Here is a 17,658-nt window from a genome sequence, read left to right on the forward strand (position 1 = left end):
TAATGTTTTCACGTAGAAAAACTGACACTCCAACTAAGGAGCGTGTGGACAGCTTGATGCGTGTGCAGCTGAATTTATAACCGTGATCATTGTCATTGTTGTTTCTGCCCTCTGAACTCTCCTTATTACCAGGCCTGCTGCCTGCTCCGTCTCTCCTTCCCAACACTTCCCATCTCTCCTGTTCCACAGACTCTATACTTCACCCATCTCTCCTCCTGTTCCACAGACTCTATACTTCACCCATCTCTCCAGTTACACAGACTCTATACTTCCACCCATCTCTCCAGTTATACAGACACTATACTTCCATCCATCTCTCCTACACAACTCCACACAGGTTACACCCACCTCTGCATAAATCTTTGATATCAACCCTCAAAGAAAACCAGCTTTGTGACCAGTGGCATCCTATTGTAAGAGTGTTTGCTGGTGTCAGTGCTGCTGTCAGTGCTCGGGTCAGTTCTGGGGTCAGTTCTGGGGTCAGTGCTGGGGTCAGTGCCGATGTCATAGCTGATGTTATTTCTGATGGCTGTGCAGGGGTCATTGTTGATGTCAGTTCTGGGGTCAGTTCTGAGGTCATTGCTGATGTCAGTTCTGGGTTCAGTGCAGGGGTCAGTGCTGGTGTCAGTACTGGGCTGGGTTCTGCTGCTGTTGACTCCCTGAGGTCTGCTCTCACACAGCAGCCTTGCTCCATGACGGCCTGTAAAACACACAGACAGCAGCTGATCACACATGGGGAAGACATGGGAAAGCCCAAACTGGAAGAATGGCCCTCTAGAACCTCAAGCTGTTTATATACAATTTACAAGAGTCTGCCACTGATGATAAGTTGGCAGGCAGATAGGGGTGCACAAAGGTAATGGCCTCCAGACACGGATCACTCTTGATTGCCATCTCTCTCTCTCTCTCTCTCTCTCTCTCTCTCTCTCTCTCTCTCTCTCTTTCTCCCTCTCTCTCTCTCTCTCTCTCTCTCTCTCTCTCTCTCTCTCTCTCTCTCTCTCTCTGTCTCTCTGTACACCTCTTTCTCCCCATCTCTCTGCCCCCCCCCCCATCTCTCCATTCCCCTGGTGCTGAGCTCATAAATTCTGCCTGGTGTGAAACAGAAGATGGGTTCTCAGCAGGACTGGGAGGTTTTTAGTGTCCTCCGCTGCCACTCTGACATGTCACCAAAGAAGCGTGGCTAAGTGTTTATGCGTGTGTATGTATAGCGTGCATGACTGTGTGTTAGCTTGTGTGTATTTGTGTACGATGGGGGGGGGGGGTGAGGCGCGGAGGACACGGAGGACACAGAGAAAGAGGAGCAGGTAGGACACAATAAGAGGGGAGCGGAGAAGTGAGGAGAGGCACATCAATTCATCAAGAAGTTGTGTCGGAGTTTGGGTAGAGTGGGAGACAGAGGCCTTGGAAAATTTGCTGACAAGATTAATATGCAGCTGATGGAAAGGTTTTCACGACATGTTGCCAACAAATAAACACAATTCAGAGATGCCGAGTCCCACGTGGGTCGGGTGGGGGGGGGGCGCAAACGGACACCCCCTTCCCCTACATTCCAGTGGTGTTATCAGGTGTCAGGTGGTCCCAGCCGCTCTCTTGCACTCAAGGGACAGAAAGGTTACCCGTCGTCTGAGAAACAGTAATATCAACTCACTAAGGTCCTCGAGGACAGCTGCAGCCTAATCTCCAGTCCACGGCAGCCGTATCGCGGTACAGATCACACTCTGCTATCCGATAGCAGTGTGAAAATGAGCCAATTCATTTGAGATACATGTAACTCAATTTACTTGCCCAAGTGGCTTGCTACTCCATCGGTTTCCCATCCCCGATGGGACTGAGAATAGCTCAACTCATAAGGCAAAACATTTGAATCCACTAAACACAAAATGGAGGGCAAAGTGCTGGCCTACAGGGGTTCCTTGAGCACCTGTGTTTCTGTTCTACAGTTGTCACGTTAATGATGTGGTAGTCAGCGCTGGGCTTAGGGCTGTTCCAAGATCAGAGGCATGCTAACTGGGAGAGCGCTGGATGCAAGAGTAGGGCTCTGTGGAAAGTCACGGACTGGATCATTCCTGAGCCCATTTTTACAACCCAGAAGCCAATTGGACCAGCGGCCACACTTTGAATCCCAACTGAGCCAGTGTTACAACCCAGTAGCCCAATCCCAGGCTCTTACAGAGCCAGGCTGCCAACAGGAGTCACCTAGAAGATCCCACTGTGACATTTCCATGCCGTGGGTCCAGACAAGGAATGATGACATCACAGTGTGATGTCGCTCTTCATCAAAGCAGGCTGCTGGGTGCTGCTGATGACAGTGGCTTCCTCATAAATGACTTGCAGCCATGTGGTTCTTGCCCTTTACAAAAGGCATATGGGATATTTTCGGGAGCCTCCTAACCAACTGGAGGCTCTAATTTGAGAAACAAGAAGAAGCAGAACTTGACCCAGGCAGAATGTTCCCCCCAGAGACAGGAGACCCTGCATGTCCATATCGCTCTGCAGGGGGGACACAGCCCAGAGGTTTTGCTGGTCCACAGGGGGACTCTCTTTTTCTGGGTGGTGGGGGTCAAAATCAGGCTTTTTTTGCAATGCTAAGTAACATATGGTTAAATATTCAATTCAGAATATATTGGAGAAACAGTATATTCACAAGCCTCTCCGTTCTGGAGGCGAGCGGAACACTCTCAAACACTCACCACCCACCTAGCCCTGAGAGGCAGCCGGACACCTCGCTGTTTGTACACCAACTGATGCATGTGTTACTTGAGAAGGGACAGCAGAGAGGGTGTGGAGTGTGGGGTAAACGTGGGGTGGAGGCCGAGATGGAGGGGGTGTTGAAGTCGGGGGAAAGAAGGGGTGTGGGGGCCGGGGTTGAGGGGGTGCCATGGTGATGGACAGTAGCGCTGTGTCTCATCACTCTCTCCAACCGCTCTCAGCTCCCAGACTTGCCTTTCAGAGCCCATCCCATCCCCAGGTTTCAATTTAACCCTGAGACAGGAGCTGTGTGAGGAACTGAGGCTGTCAGAGTGGTCACAGCTCCCTGCTCTTGCACATCTCCTGCCTGTCTGCTCGTCTCCTCTCAACTCACCTTCCCTCTTCTCCTCTATCTCCTCTCCTCTTTACTCATCTTGCCTCCTCTACTCCTCTATCTCCCCTTCAGCTTCTCCTTGCCATCCCCTCTCCTTGTTCACATCTTGAATGGCTGTCATGATCAGGCTCCCCCTGGAGAAGCAGGAGCAGGAACACAGGGCGCTCCTCCACAGTGCATAGCTCCCCTCTTCAGCCCTGGATGGACCCCCACCCCCAAGCCCCAGACCCCCCTTCCCGATCCCTCAACCCCCCTCCCCCTCCCCCTCCCGCCCCCCCACACCACACACACACACACCCCTGGACCTCCCCTCCCAGCCCCTTCCAACTTCCCCTCCCTCCAGGAACCACCCTGCCAACCCCCCATCCTACACCACCTCCCCGACCCCCCATCCCTGGACCCCCATGCTGTCTTTGAACAGCCGCATGTTGTCCATCTCAGCGTGAAGGAAGTGTGCTCCACACACCTGCTGTGCTCAGGCCTCTCGCTAAGCGCTAACACAGCCGAGGATCACAGTCCTTTTGTCAAACAGAGAAATTAGCACGAGCGCTCACTCGTTAGGAGTCCTATTGTTGCATTAGCACAATGTGTCAACCCTAAACCTGAGCTTAAACCTAACCATAACCCAAACCTAAAAGAAACCCAGCCACTCATAGTGCCATAACATTAGGAGGGGACACAATTTGGGATTTTGACAAGAATCACATCATGGTGATACAAATACCTATCTTAGTTTGAGTAGGGTGTAATGGAGGTGCTGGTGTTGTATAAGGGGTGATGGTAGGGTTGTATATAATGTTCAGTGCTGGTTTCAAGGTCACAGGCGCCTGTGCCCCCCCAGAGAGGATTGTAATAGCTGCGCTGACAGACACGTTGCACCAGCTGGGACTGTCCACACTATTACAGAGTTCCACCAGGGGCCCTGCTCTGAAAGAGGGTAAACACAGATCCATCTACATACGAAAAAAACACACAGCCATACATTCAGACTTTAACTGGACATTCTGACAGGGGCTTTCGAACACATTAGAATTTTTAAATGTCTGGTCAAGCTATCACAACTTTCAAACACTTTCCAACTCTATGGCCCGAGTCGATTGTGTCTGTGTGTGAGATGTTTTGCCTACAGTGTGCACGAGAGTCTGGGTCATCACAATGTGAAGGTTGATATGACCTCCTCCACTCTGAGCTCTCAAGATAGATAGATAGATAGACAGATAGATGAATGGATAGATACGGTGGCTGTGCTGGGGTGGGGGGTGCTACAGGCCTGGTGGGTCCTCCCAGCCTGGAGGGGGGTCTTGATCCAGGAGCAGCTGGAGAAACACAGGTCACATGGGAGCAGGCTTTCCCTTCACACAGCTGGGAAAACAACCCCTTAACTTAGCTCTGCTACACCACGCAAACTACACCACCCAAACTACCCACACTGACGGGCTTGTGGGGCTGTGCAGAGCCGACCTGGAAGTAGCTCGGTCTGGGCGGAGTGGCTGTGTCGAGCAGAGCATCTGTCTGGGTGAAGCAGCTGTGTAAAGCAGCAGTCCTCAGACCCAGAACAGCCTTGTGTGATCCTACCCATCCATCCCAGCCTGTCCTCGCACTGGCGGAACTGACTAACGGCCCCTCGCCCTCCTCGCCCTCTCCCTTGCTGCAGAGGCTGTGAAACTGGAGCTCCGCCCACTGCACACGTGTGTGTCTGTGTGCGTTCGCGAGTGTGTGGGAATGCGTGTGAACGTGTGGGCGGTTGTGTTTGGCTGGCGCGATGCATGACATTTGTGTACCCTGGTCAGAATCTGTCGAGGACTAACCACGTAGTATAATACATGTTTTCGACTTGTCCCGTGGAAGGGAACGCATCGGCTTGGTGACCCGAGAGCTTGGAACTGGCGCTAGTCCGACTCACCACACATCACAGTGTCAACATTCCACACAGAGTCCACAGCTCCAGACAGTGAGAACAGGCCAGAGAGGGGTCTGTTAACAGCCAATGAGATGTGGTTGTTCACTGGGGAGGGGCAGGGATGGTTCGGGGGGTGGCAGGGGGTTGGTGGGTGGGGGTCATACATCATGTTTTCGTGGGGGGATCATTAACGTGTAACAACATTGTTCACAGCTTATCAGAAAGTTCATGTCACACCCAGAGATGTTCGCGGGCCTGACAGATCATCCTTTCTGACAAAGACGGATGAGATCAGAATGTCAGCAGGGAGCATGAGGGGTAGCAATCCAGAACGCCCCATCTAAAATTAGAGGAGTCCAGGGCGTTATAAGGGGCTGAACCACAGACGTAGATCTATTCTCTCTCCCTTCAGTTCAATGAAACACAGTTGTTATTAGTGGCGGGGCTGAAATGCTGGATGAATGTTAACAGTGTGCGATGGTGAGAGTGTTTCCATCACAGATTAGGGGAGTTAGGTGGAGATGCTGCTCTGGGAAGCATCTTTAAAAAGAGAAACTCAAGAGCAGGACTGTCAACGTCGCCAGTCAATTTATAGACGCCCTCCCCTCTGCCCTGGTGAATAATTCTCTGTGAAACCTTATCCCTTCAATACCCCACCCCCCAACTCCCCCCTTCAACAATATCTCTCCCATCTTATAACATTCATGCGAGATGGCTCCACCATCGCACGTTCTCTAATTTTTTGGGAGAATCTTTATGGCGGGGAAGTCATTGTTGACGATCGGGAACTAATGTATGAGTAGTGTGTGTGAGTGGTGTAGAGGTCTGGACGCAGGCGCGGCCTGCTGGGTTCCAGATGTGCTGTTGAGGGACGGCTTCACGGCCGGCGCCCTGGGCTGACGCGTGGCTCTCGTCTGATATAGACCCTGACAGGAACCTGGCTGACAGGCCCACTGACATGCGCAGGAAACACACACACAGCCATATGCTGAACGCATGTACAGAATACACTCATACTGTACTTGTATGGATCCCATGACTGGATCCCATGACTGGATCCCATGACTGGATCCCATGTGTGCAAAGAAATGAAAGTGAGTGCGTGTGTGCGTCTCCATAAGTGTGTGTATGTATCAGGTTGTGTGAGTGTGTGTGTGTGTGTGTGTGTGTGTAAGTATGTGAGTGGGGGGAACCCAGTGTTTGCCATTCCAGCTGCTGCGTCACTACGGTCAACTTTCTGCCTCTGAAAAAGCTTCTCCAAATAACTAAAGGATCTGGCGTTGAGGTAGAGCGTGACAGAAGGGAGCCTCTGGCCCCTCTCCCCAGCAGGATGCCTGCCTGATCTATCATGGCACATGGCAGTGTGCCCTCAAATACAGGTGGACCAGTGACCCCTGGAGCAGGTAGCTGCCACCTCAGTGCAGCTGCTACACTGTAGCACTGTAACACTGTAGCACTGTAACACTGCAGGATTGTAACACTGCATCTCTGTAACGCTGTAATACGGGAATATGGTGGCACTGTAACACTGTAACATATAGCGCTTCAACACCACAGCACTGTAATGCTGCAGCTCTGTAACAGCGTAACACTGTAGTACTGTGACACTGTAGTACCGTCACATTGTCACACTGTCACATTGTCACACTGCAACTCTGTGATGAGGGTTGGATATCCCTGGGAGGATATGCACGTTGTTTATCCATGAAAAACATGGCACATAGTCCTTACAGAAGTTCTACAATTATATCTTCAAAGTTGAAGGTTCACTGCACCGGGATTTCCTTATGTACGCTACGGTAGTGCAGAGTATTAAGGTTGGTTGATTGGCAGGAGGTGTGGCTTGGAGCAAAAGTACTCGTTTCTCTCTCTCTTTTTCTGCCTCTCTGTCGCTCCTCTATCTTTCTCCTCAGTCTGTCTCCTCTGTCTGTCTGTCTGTCTGTCTCTCTGTCTCTCTCTCTCTCTCTCTCTCTCTCTCTCTCTCTCTCTCTCTCTCTCTCTCTCTCTCTCTCTCTCTCTCTCTTTCTCTCTCGCCCTCTCTTGTTCTCTTTCTCTCGTTCTCTTTCTCTCAATGACCCGTCCATTAAAGCCGGGGGGGTATATTTACTGCATGTAGACACGTGAAGGTCACACACGTAAAATGGCCCTGATGACTTTCCCAAACGGCAGTTCTCGAAACCCCAGACCCTTTGTGAGTGCAGCCTACGAGTGCTCCAAAACACCGCAATGAGAGTCTGCAGTAAATCAGGTGACTGAAAATGGTCGAAGTTTGTCGACGTCTCTGAGTGATAATGAAACTGTGGGGTCAGTGGTGCGGATGCAGCATTCTATACAGTTCCTCCACGTTGGAGGAAAGGCACAGAAACTCATTCTGGGAGTTGGGCTGTAAAGGGAGTCCCAGCCCCGGAGTCGTGTCCAGCAAATAATTCACATTGAAACGTTTTTTCCTCCTTAATTTTAAATCTGGCAGCCCTTTCCCTTTTGAATAATTTAGAGGTTGTTCCTTGGGAGCGGTGGGCATGTGTATGAATCACCTACAGAAGCTGCAGTTCAGGGGGACACATGGGGGACCTTCACAGACCCCTCTGGGCGTAAATAGCATCTCTAGAACCATTCCTTTTAGACGGAAACCTTGTTAAATCCCAACAATGAACCACCAGAACTCCCAACCCTATTCCATCAGAACTCCAGACCATTCCATGGCATTATGTCTGGCAAAGACTAGGCAAATCTAAATATCATTGTAATTAAATTGTTATTATTTCTCACAGGTCATTTTGTCTAAGATAGTTTCAACACCCTCGGACTGGTTGGTAAATGCTTCACAGAAAAGGTGTACAGTTTAAAACATTGAATGTGCCTCTCTCTCAGACACTCTCCAGCGTGTAAACATTATGACATGCCATACCTCATATTCACCTGGCGTTAGACCTGGGTGGTCTGATCCCAAAGGTGAAAGGCCATGTACGTGAAAGTCTTAACATCACACATACCACGTCTGCCTCGAGCCTTTGGTCACTTGTTTTAAATAATAACACCTGTCCATGAGAATGTCTGGTATTTCTGCGTAGAGCTGACGACGGGCACACGGAAGGCACATAGCTTATCATCTCAAATAGCATGTCAGGTGATGTTTGACTCCTGTTCTATTACTGCTCAAAGTCAACGACTGAGTCCATAATGCTGTGTACATGTGCGGTATCTTAACGTGCGCCTGCATTGGAAGGGGCCGTTGAAGTGCACTGACGGCTCCAGGTTGGTCGGCAGCAGCTTTGTGTTCCAGCTCCAGTCCTGGAGGAGGGCGAGGAGAGGACGAGGAGAGGACGAGGAGAGGATGGGGTTGTGGCGGGGGTGAGTCCCGGCTCCTGCTGCGTTACCGAGCAGCTCCACAACGTTCTCCACTTAGCCGATCTGACGGTGGAATGTGGAGGCTTTACACTGCAGCTTGGGCTCATCCTGTCCCAGTTTAGGATTTCAGTGGTACTGACATTTGACAATAGCACACAAACACACACACACACACACACACACACACACACACACACATATAGCTGATAGCTTTAACATGTCATGTCCGGCTTTGTTTTTTTACTGTCTTGGCATTACTGCGTCATTCCTGAAATAGATATCACTGAAAACTAAAACGAGTGAGACCGTGCTGTCAAACTAAATGTTTTAGCTTCTCTATTTTGCTTAAATTCTAGAGTCACCTTTAATAACCAGTTGTTAAAACTATTGGCAAGGGCATAACATGTTGACACGTGTAGTAAATGTCAATATTTCCTTTGACAGTTATTCAAACGCTTATTAAAACTCACGGATGCCAAACTTGGTTGTAATTCAAACGTGCAATCCCTTCAATCTTTCTGTACTTTACTGGCTAGTTAGCTACAGTAGCAATCACACTATTGATGCAGTAGAACCAGGAACTCTCTAATCTCCTATCAACAGGCTGACACAATAAGATATCTCTGTTCATCAGCCTCACAGCATCACACCAAAGGTGTCACACAGCAACACCTGCTCTATTTAACAATGTCACAGTGCGTGTGACAGGATCACACCCTGCCTATTTAATATAGCAGTCCCTGTGACAGCATCACACCTTGTGTATTTAATATTGCAGCTCCTGTGGCCACATAGCCGTCTGTGCATTGAGATGGTGTGGGTCTATGACTAGATTCTGCAGCTATGACAACATCACACGCACGGAATTCACCAGTTGTCACCAGCCTGTGGACATAGTAAGAACAGACTAGGAACACTGCATAGTAAGGCTGAGGAATGGAGGTTAGCTTGAGACATTAACTGTATATTCCTTTAATGGTTTAGTGTATGGGCCTTTACACATGCCCATGTCCATACAATGGTTGCAATGGTGCAACGGTTTAGAATTTCACTGAAGATAAAGAGGTACCGGGTTTAAATCCCCCTGCTGTGCAAAAAAGTGTCACCAAAAAATGAAAATGAATCTCAATGAATGTGCTTTCAACGGGTTGGGATGCTGTCATCTCTACGTACCTTTCCAGGAATGCCCATGGAGGTGGCAGTGTTGTTTCCCAGTGCCTGGCCCTCAGAACACAGCTGGACTCAGACCATCACAGCCCCAGTTATCTCATGCTAACACACAGTCAGATTCCTGACAGCAAACTCACATACCGTCACACAGCTGGGTCCATTACAGCTAAACCAACGCTGGGTCAAGCAGAAACATGGGGAGTATTGATGTATAACAAGCTCCCAATGAAACTTCAATCATCGAGACAAACACACACACACACACATATACACACACACCATGGAACATTGATTACTCCTGCTCTCAGGCCAGACATTATACCGGTCAAAATGTCTAGAAGCGACACCTTAGCCCAGGATTTAATTTGGTGCAATGCTGGGTGTTAGAAAAACACATGATGTAGCCAGTTGTTTGGGGCAAATGGAACCGAGATCATAAAGGCAGGTTTTATTAGCTGTTGCTTGATGTGTTCCTGCAGCCCGTAGAGCTGCTAAATCAATGCGTCCAGCTGTTCTCCCAGCTCAGCCTCTCTGGGCTCTCAGCAGGTGCATGCCCCACTAGGCCTGTCACACACACCCGCTCACATAACAAATAATAACGGCTTCTACACACGGCCATCCATCACCCTTATGGCCTGGCCCACAGAGAACGCCACTCACACACACACATTGGAGTCTGCACCCAGACACACACACACACACACTGGGGTCTGCACCCAGACACACACACACACACACACACACACACACACACACACACTGGGGTCTGCACCCAGACACACACATATGTGTATGTATAGACACACATCAGAAACACACACACACACACATACACTGTGGTCTGAGGCAAGTGCTTATGCAGAGAGAGAAAAGGGTCCAGACACAAGCATAAGAGTTTTCTGACTTCAGGAAGTCAACAAACACGGACGTTCAGAGGTGTTGACCAGACACTTTCCTTCTCTCTCTAGCATACACATTAACACAGACACACACACATGCACATACACACAGACACACACACACACAAGGGGGCAATCTATCATAGTTACGGCCCAGCTCCACTCGGAACGCGTTTTTTGTCTGCGTCTCAGAGCAGCTAGTGGACAACTTAGACCAGCAAGGAAAATATGCTCCATGCACTCCACCTCCCCCCCCCCACCCTCCCGCCCCCTAACCCTCCCTACATCCCCCACCCACCCTCCCGCCCCCCCCTCCTCCCTACATCGCCCACCCCCCCAACTTCTGTTGCTGCAACACGAGATCTCTTGAGCATTGAACAGGAGTGGAGAGGAGGTGAGATCCCACACTCTTATTAATCAGAAGTATCCAGCACAATAGCACAACTGTGGTGTGGGCCAAAATCAATTAGTCTTCCAAACAGTGAGGGGCCACATCTGGTGTAACTCAAACCGGGGGGCTTGGGGGTCAGCAGGGATGGCAGCACACTCCACAACAGACAGCAACACGGAGCGCCCCAGTATGTAGGAGGACAGGGAAAGAGGGAAGAGACAGATGAGGTAGAAGAGAAGAGTGGCTCGGTGATTTAGGCAAAGCTGTATTACAATGATATAACATCCTCTGCTCTACTAACCTGGGCCTCTCTTGGGGACATGACACTGAACTGAGCCAAGAACAGTAGAAATAAATGTGTGTGCTTGCATGAGTGTATGAGCCTTAATGTGTGCATATGTGTTTGCGGGTGCATTGTACATTTCGATATGTATGTGGGCATGTTTGTATGTGTGAGTGTATGTGTGTGTGAGTGAGTGAGTGTGTGTATACAGTATGTGTGTGTGAATCATTGGTACTTTGAGGACATGGCAAGGACATAGCATGTCCGCTACAGTTCCAAACAGCTGGTCCACAGTTGCCCTCTCCTCTCATGTAAGGGACATTGCCGAGAGGTCTATGTGTGTGAGTGTGTGTGTGAGTGTGTGTGTGTGAGCATGTTTGTGTGAGCATGTTTGTATGTGTGTGTGTGTGTGCTTGACACATGAAAGCGGGTAAGTCAGCTAAAGGCATTACTAAGAAGTATTCAGTGCCTCATAAATCAGCAGCCCACTGGTACAGTACATAGCTTTAACAGAACAGTGCACTGTGTGTGCGTACAGTATGTGTACAATTTTGTCTGGGAATGTGTAGCTTTATTCATGTGTGTGTGTGTGTATGTATGTGTGTGTCTTAAGGTCAGAGTCATCCAACATCCATTACTGTGTCCTGGGCAACTGTGAAGCCCTTTGTGACATTGTTTGCAGAAAGGACTGTACAAATAACTTTTTTGATTAGATTTGAAGTGAATAATAATGCCTGTTGTAGGAGTCAGATGTAATATCTGCTCAAATTAAATACTTCCATGTATCCTTTTCTGCTACACTCCCATCTTATTAAAGAGTTTGTAACCCTCTCAGTGGTACAGCATATAATAATATATATATAATATAATCAATATAATCTTGTATTTTTTCTTATCGAATTCCACAATTAAAAATGTTTCATGTTTTAGGTTTGAACATTAACACGTTTCATACTTGACATTTAATTTCCTAAACATAACAATTGAGTCTCACCCAGCCACCCCAGTGGGTCACTTTACACAGTGATATATTATCTGCTGTGAACCAGGTCAGGTGTTATAATTACAGCGGAACAGATGAGTATTCAATTAACACAGCTTCACATGCAACACTGCTGGGTGGACATATATTCTAGCCCTGTGTATCTAAAACAATAAGTATGTGTAAGTTAGTTGTTCATTAGTATCTGTGTACTTTTTTGGATGATGGAGAGAAAAAAATCATGGTACTTTATGAGTCATTCTTCCACATACATTTGTTCTAGAGCTGTTCCAGAGCTTCCCTTTGTTAAATAATTAACTATAGACATTCACAGTGTCTCAGTGCTTCTATTGTGAATCCTTGGTGTCCACTGCCCAGCATTGTATTCCAGAAGACAGACCTTGAGATCAGACCATTAGTACTTCTGTACACACATGGTGAATGCTGACCTACAGCAAAAATGTCTCCTGAACAAAGTACTGGTGGTAAAACACAGTCAGGTATAAGTCATGACCTCTATCTTAAAACATTCACCACGTTTTCTCACAGCGTCTCCTCCACGTTTCCCGCCGGCAGTACCTCACTTCTGTGGTTGGTTCTGGGGGCCTGTCTATTAATCACACAAGCCTGTTTAACGCCACTGAGCGGAGGTGAGGGAGCAGGAGAGACTAGCCCCCTGAGCCTCCATAAATCTCCCCCAGGCCTGCCAAAAGACACGGTGGAGCCAGGAGACCCCGCACCCCCCAGGCCCTGTCCTCCAGTAGAGGGCCTGTACCCGTGGTCCTGTACCCCTGGGTCCTGTACCCCTGGTCCTGAAGGATTACAATAGACTGTCACCCCAATGCTGGACCTGATGAAATCTCGGAGATACACAGAAGACTCATTTTTGTCAAATCTTTTGTTACTCCCTGTCTTAAGTTTTGGGTCATCTCTTGGTTTGTGTCCTATACTTCAACAAAATATAACAATGAGGGTATGTTTGTGTCAGAAAACATGCAATTACTTAAACTTTATAACAATGATAAAAATATGACTTTGAAGCTAATGTTTTGTTGAGCTAATGTGTTTTATTTGTTTTTGGCAAAAGATAATGATCAACAGTACTTTTCTGTTACTCTTGAGTCAGTCTGCATTTCTAGATCATGGATGCCTGATTTATAAAAAGGCTGTCATTAATAAGATTGTGTTTCAGGTACAGTACTGCATTGCAGTATCAACATAACCTGGTAACTGTCAACATCTGAATATAAACAAAGGCTGACCAACATATAATATATGACACCTGATACCCCGATCCACCCGCTTGCTGTGACACCAATATGGAACCAAAAAGAGACACATTTTGTATAAAACATCTCAAATCATCTATGCTAGTTTATGCTTGTATTTGGGTGGGGTTTATGGCGTATCTGCTTCATTGGGATAGACAGTGAAGACAAAAAATGTAGGGTAGAGAGAAAGAGGGGAGGATATTCAAGAAATGGTCTGGGCCGGATTTATTTACTTCTAATTGGCATCAAGAAATTGTCACTTCGGGTCTGAACACAGAGTTAACTTGATCTAGGCTATGATTGAGGTCAACAAGATATTGCTGATCTCAAGCCAGGTACAAAACCTTCAATGTCATTTTCAGAAATTCAATTGTTTACTTTCATCATAATGTCATTGTGCTGTATTAGAGGGTCATGGAACTCAATATTTTGAAGGTCACAAAAGAGGAGGCTGTTCTTACTGCTCTAATTCTGAAGATGTGTCCTGTTTCACGGCTTGCCTGAGGTTATGGTCCAAGCACCCTTAACACAATACAGGTATATGTCTTACAAAGGTGCATTGACCTTGTTTCTGACAACTCCCAGGATGGATCACGAAACTGCTTGGCTATAAAAGCCATGGACGAGCCAGTAAAGGGTACAAGCATTGGTACAGCCAAGCGATCAACACACAGCAAACAGCAACTCCAAGATGCTTCCTTTCAGCCTGTTCGCGATGTTCCTGATGGTGGCTCAAAGCAGCCAGCAGAGCCTGAGCCAATGTGGGGCAAGCTTAAGACGCCCGGCATACACTGACATCTCAGTGGAGTGCGGAACTGCCTCCATCGGCCTGTCCATCCTCATCTGCCCTGCGATCTACACCGGCTACAATGAGTCCCTGCTCATCCTCAACAACATGTTCAGTGACCCGGGCTGCAAAGGTACCCTGGATGTAAGTGTGTCTCCACCGGTCGTGAGGTACAGGTTCCCTCTCAACGCCACCAATGCCTGCGGAAGTGTCTTCAAGACCACCAGCGCTCCAGGGACGGGGATCTTCTCCGACTTCTCCAACATCGAGACCGTCAACATCAGCGGTGTCGTCAGGTCCCTGGATCCTACCACTGGGACAGTCACATACAACGCTGAGCTCAAGTACTTCTACTCCTGTGCCTATCCCCTCGAGTACCTGATCAACAACACCCAGATCGATGTGTCAGCCTCCTCCATCGCAGTGAAGGACACCAACGGTAGCTTCATCAGCACACTGAAGATGGAGCTTTTCAGCGATGCGAACTACACCAAGCCTATGCTCATACCAAGTCTGGGAATCGAGCTGAGGACCAACGTCTACGTTCAAGTCCGCGCCACCAACCTGACCGCCCAGTACCTTGTGCTCCTAGACAGATGCTATGCCTCCATATCTGCTTATCCCACCAACTCGTCCTTCTTTAACCTGTTTGTGCCGTGCTCCAAAGACGTGATGACAACTATGATCGAGAACGGCGACAGCAACCTGGCCCGCTTCTCCTTTCCGGCCTTCCGCTTCGTCGAGCAGCAGAACCAGACAGTGTCCACCTACTTTCTCCACTGCATCACCCGGCTCTGTGACAAGAACAGTTGCAGCCAGTTCAAGCAGTGCAACAAAAGGAGGAGGAGAAGTTCGGAGGCCCTCATTCCCACAGACGGAGTCACAGACTATCACACTCTCACCTCTCCTGAGATTGTCACCAAAGCCGAGAGCCTGACATCCAAAGAGCAGGTGCAGACCAGCAGCAGTAACTCCAACTCCTCCATGGGGCTCGGGGTGGCAGTGGGCATCCTGGCATTCGCTTGTCTCATTGTTTTCACCATGGCAGCCATCTTCTACAAGAGGCTGAAGCACTAAAAAGCTGAAAGCTTAAATGGCAAGTTTATTTCATAAGTGGGTTACTAGCCTGGGAAACCACCCTTTCTAATAGTACATTCATCTGCTCATCTCAACTGGAGAAATGAGCTGGCTCACCGTGTTTTTGTTGTTTTTGCAGGAAAGAGGGGTGCTTATGTTGTCCTAAAAGCTATAGAAAACACGTTTTCAAGATTATCATAGGGTTAGCTTTAAAACATTATTACAACTACATGAAGAAAAACTAGTGGATTTATGGTTACACAAATATTTTCAAAAATCCAGATCTCACTGTCAGTGTGAAAGTATCTGCAATGTTTTCTGCGTTTCTGTTATCTGTGTACTAAATACTATCTTTGTAATTTATTTCTCTTCCTTTAATGCTTCTGCAAATAAAATCTTTCAAATTCAAATACTCTTTAATCTCTTGTTTTTACTTCCTTCCTTTAATCCATAATATCAACACTGGAAAAATATTTGATTAATCAATTCCTTAACTGTAAAGTCACAAAGCACAATTACTATTTAAGAAACAATATATAGACCATACAAAAGTTATCTTTTTTTGTTTTATTCATTTTTCTTAACCGTTTGTATGCATTCATAGTTTTGTTTTTTTTACTTCTTAATCCTTTTCTCTTCTATCAAATCAAAATGATACTATCTTTAAAAGAAAATTTGATCAAAATGAACAAACCCTTGTGAACACATGATACCAGAATGACAAGATGTTGTTTTGTTTCCGAAATGTCTGGCAGTCTTCCTTTTACAAGAAAGTTCTGGTTTGTCCTCCGCTCGTGTCCCTGGGGAGCAGCCTGGTCCAGGCACCCCTCAGGCTGGTCTATATGTCAGAGGAGGAAGCTGTCTGCCTGGATGCAGGGTGCAGTATATCTCTCCCCTCCCAGGCCCAGCAGCTCTGCAGCTCCAGGAAGCTGGGGGTGATAGATGGAGGAAGGATGCTGACCCATAACAGGTCAGCTCCCCCTTCCACCTCGCTGCCCAAACACTCTTAACTGAATCTATAATAGATGTTTCTAAACACAAAACAACCAAAAAAAGAGGGAAAACAAAAGCATCTGTGTGGAAGGTTGTTGAATGCCATTTGCTTAATGTAGGTCAGTTCTAATGGTTAAATGTTTTCCAAGCACACACGTGTGCAAAGACACACACCTGATTGAGCTGGTCATCATCACGGCGGTTCTTTTTAAACTTGATTCAGACTTTACCTGGCTGAGCTCTGAGCTGAGTCTCGTGCGAGGTATCGTATTGCGTCGTGCCGTGAGCATTGTGCAATGCCACGGAGTAAACTAGGGTCCAGCCGGGGTTCAGTGGTTGGAAACACAGTTTGATTACTCTCATGTGCCCCAGTGTTATGTACTCCTCCAATTGAATCTGTTAGTTTTGGTGAGGAAGTTTGTCTTAACAGACGGATGGCCCTGTGTATGTATGCTGCGCCGTGCACACACACTGACCCCGGCAGTGTTTACAGATCCTGTGTGTGATGGCCTCCCAGCGCTAATACGTTAACAACGAGCAGCCTTGAGGAACGGCAGCCTCTGGCCCCTGGGCATGCTAAACATATTACATTAGTTTATGACCAAACAACAGGAGGGAGAATGGGGGACAGAGGAGATGGCTGGAGGGGGGAGGGGTCCCTTTACTCATCCCTTTACTGCGCTAACTTCTTACTGTCTGCAAACGAGCTATGGATTCCTCTACTGTCCGAGTTGGAGCATTGTTAGTTTCAAGTTGTTTGTGGGATCATGCATGTTTTAAATATCTAGTCTTCCACTCGACCATCTTAATGTAAATGTAAATGCCGTGCTCTCTGGTTGGTATGTTGGCACGTGTTTATGCAAACTTACTGAGCCTGGCCCATAAGCAAGGATAATATACTGTAACTCTCTCATTTATATCAAACTCCCTTTATAAAAAATACCTGAAAAAGAGAGCTGAAAAGCACATACACAGGCGTCCAGTTCCACAACCATAAATCCTTGCTCCCCTGCAGAGGGAGATGAAACCACCTCCTATAGGGCTACTGTGGGACAGGGACAAGCTGGCTCATATATCACATCAGCACTGGACTCACAGCAACACAGGTCACGGATATGTACCATGCAGTGGTGGGCTCTGGCCAACACATCCAAACAGAGGAGACTGCAGGTCTGCTCTGTCTACACTGCTCTATCTACACTACTCTATCTGTTCTGCTCTATCTATACTGCTCTATCTGTTCTGCTCTATCTACACTGCTCTATCTACACTGCTTTATCTGTTCTGCTCTATCTACACTACTCTATCTATACTGCTCTATATGTTCTGCGCCTTCTATACTGCTCTATCTGTTCTGCTTTATCTATACTGCTTTATCTGCACTGCGTTATCTGTTCTGCTCTATCTACACTACATTACATTTACATATTTAGCAGACGCTTTTATCCAAAGCGACTTCCCAGAGAGAGTTTTAC

The 17,658-nt window shown here is 47.6% G+C and overlaps 1 pseudogene; it reads left to right on the forward strand.

Annotated features, from left to right (window-relative positions):
* Positions 1–13,981: 13,981 nt before the first annotated feature.
* Positions 13,982–15,600, forward strand: LOC146234828 (zona pellucida-like domain-containing protein 1 pseudogene; annotated as a pseudogene).
* Positions 15,601–17,658: the final 2,058 nt, after the last annotated feature.

The sequence above is a fragment of the Hypomesus nipponensis genome, chromosome 23 (assembly GCF_054491055.1).
Source record: "Hypomesus nipponensis isolate SF chromosome 23, ASM5449105v1, whole genome shotgun sequence".
Lineage (NCBI taxonomy): Eukaryota > Metazoa > Chordata > Actinopteri > Osmeriformes > Osmeridae > Hypomesus > Hypomesus nipponensis.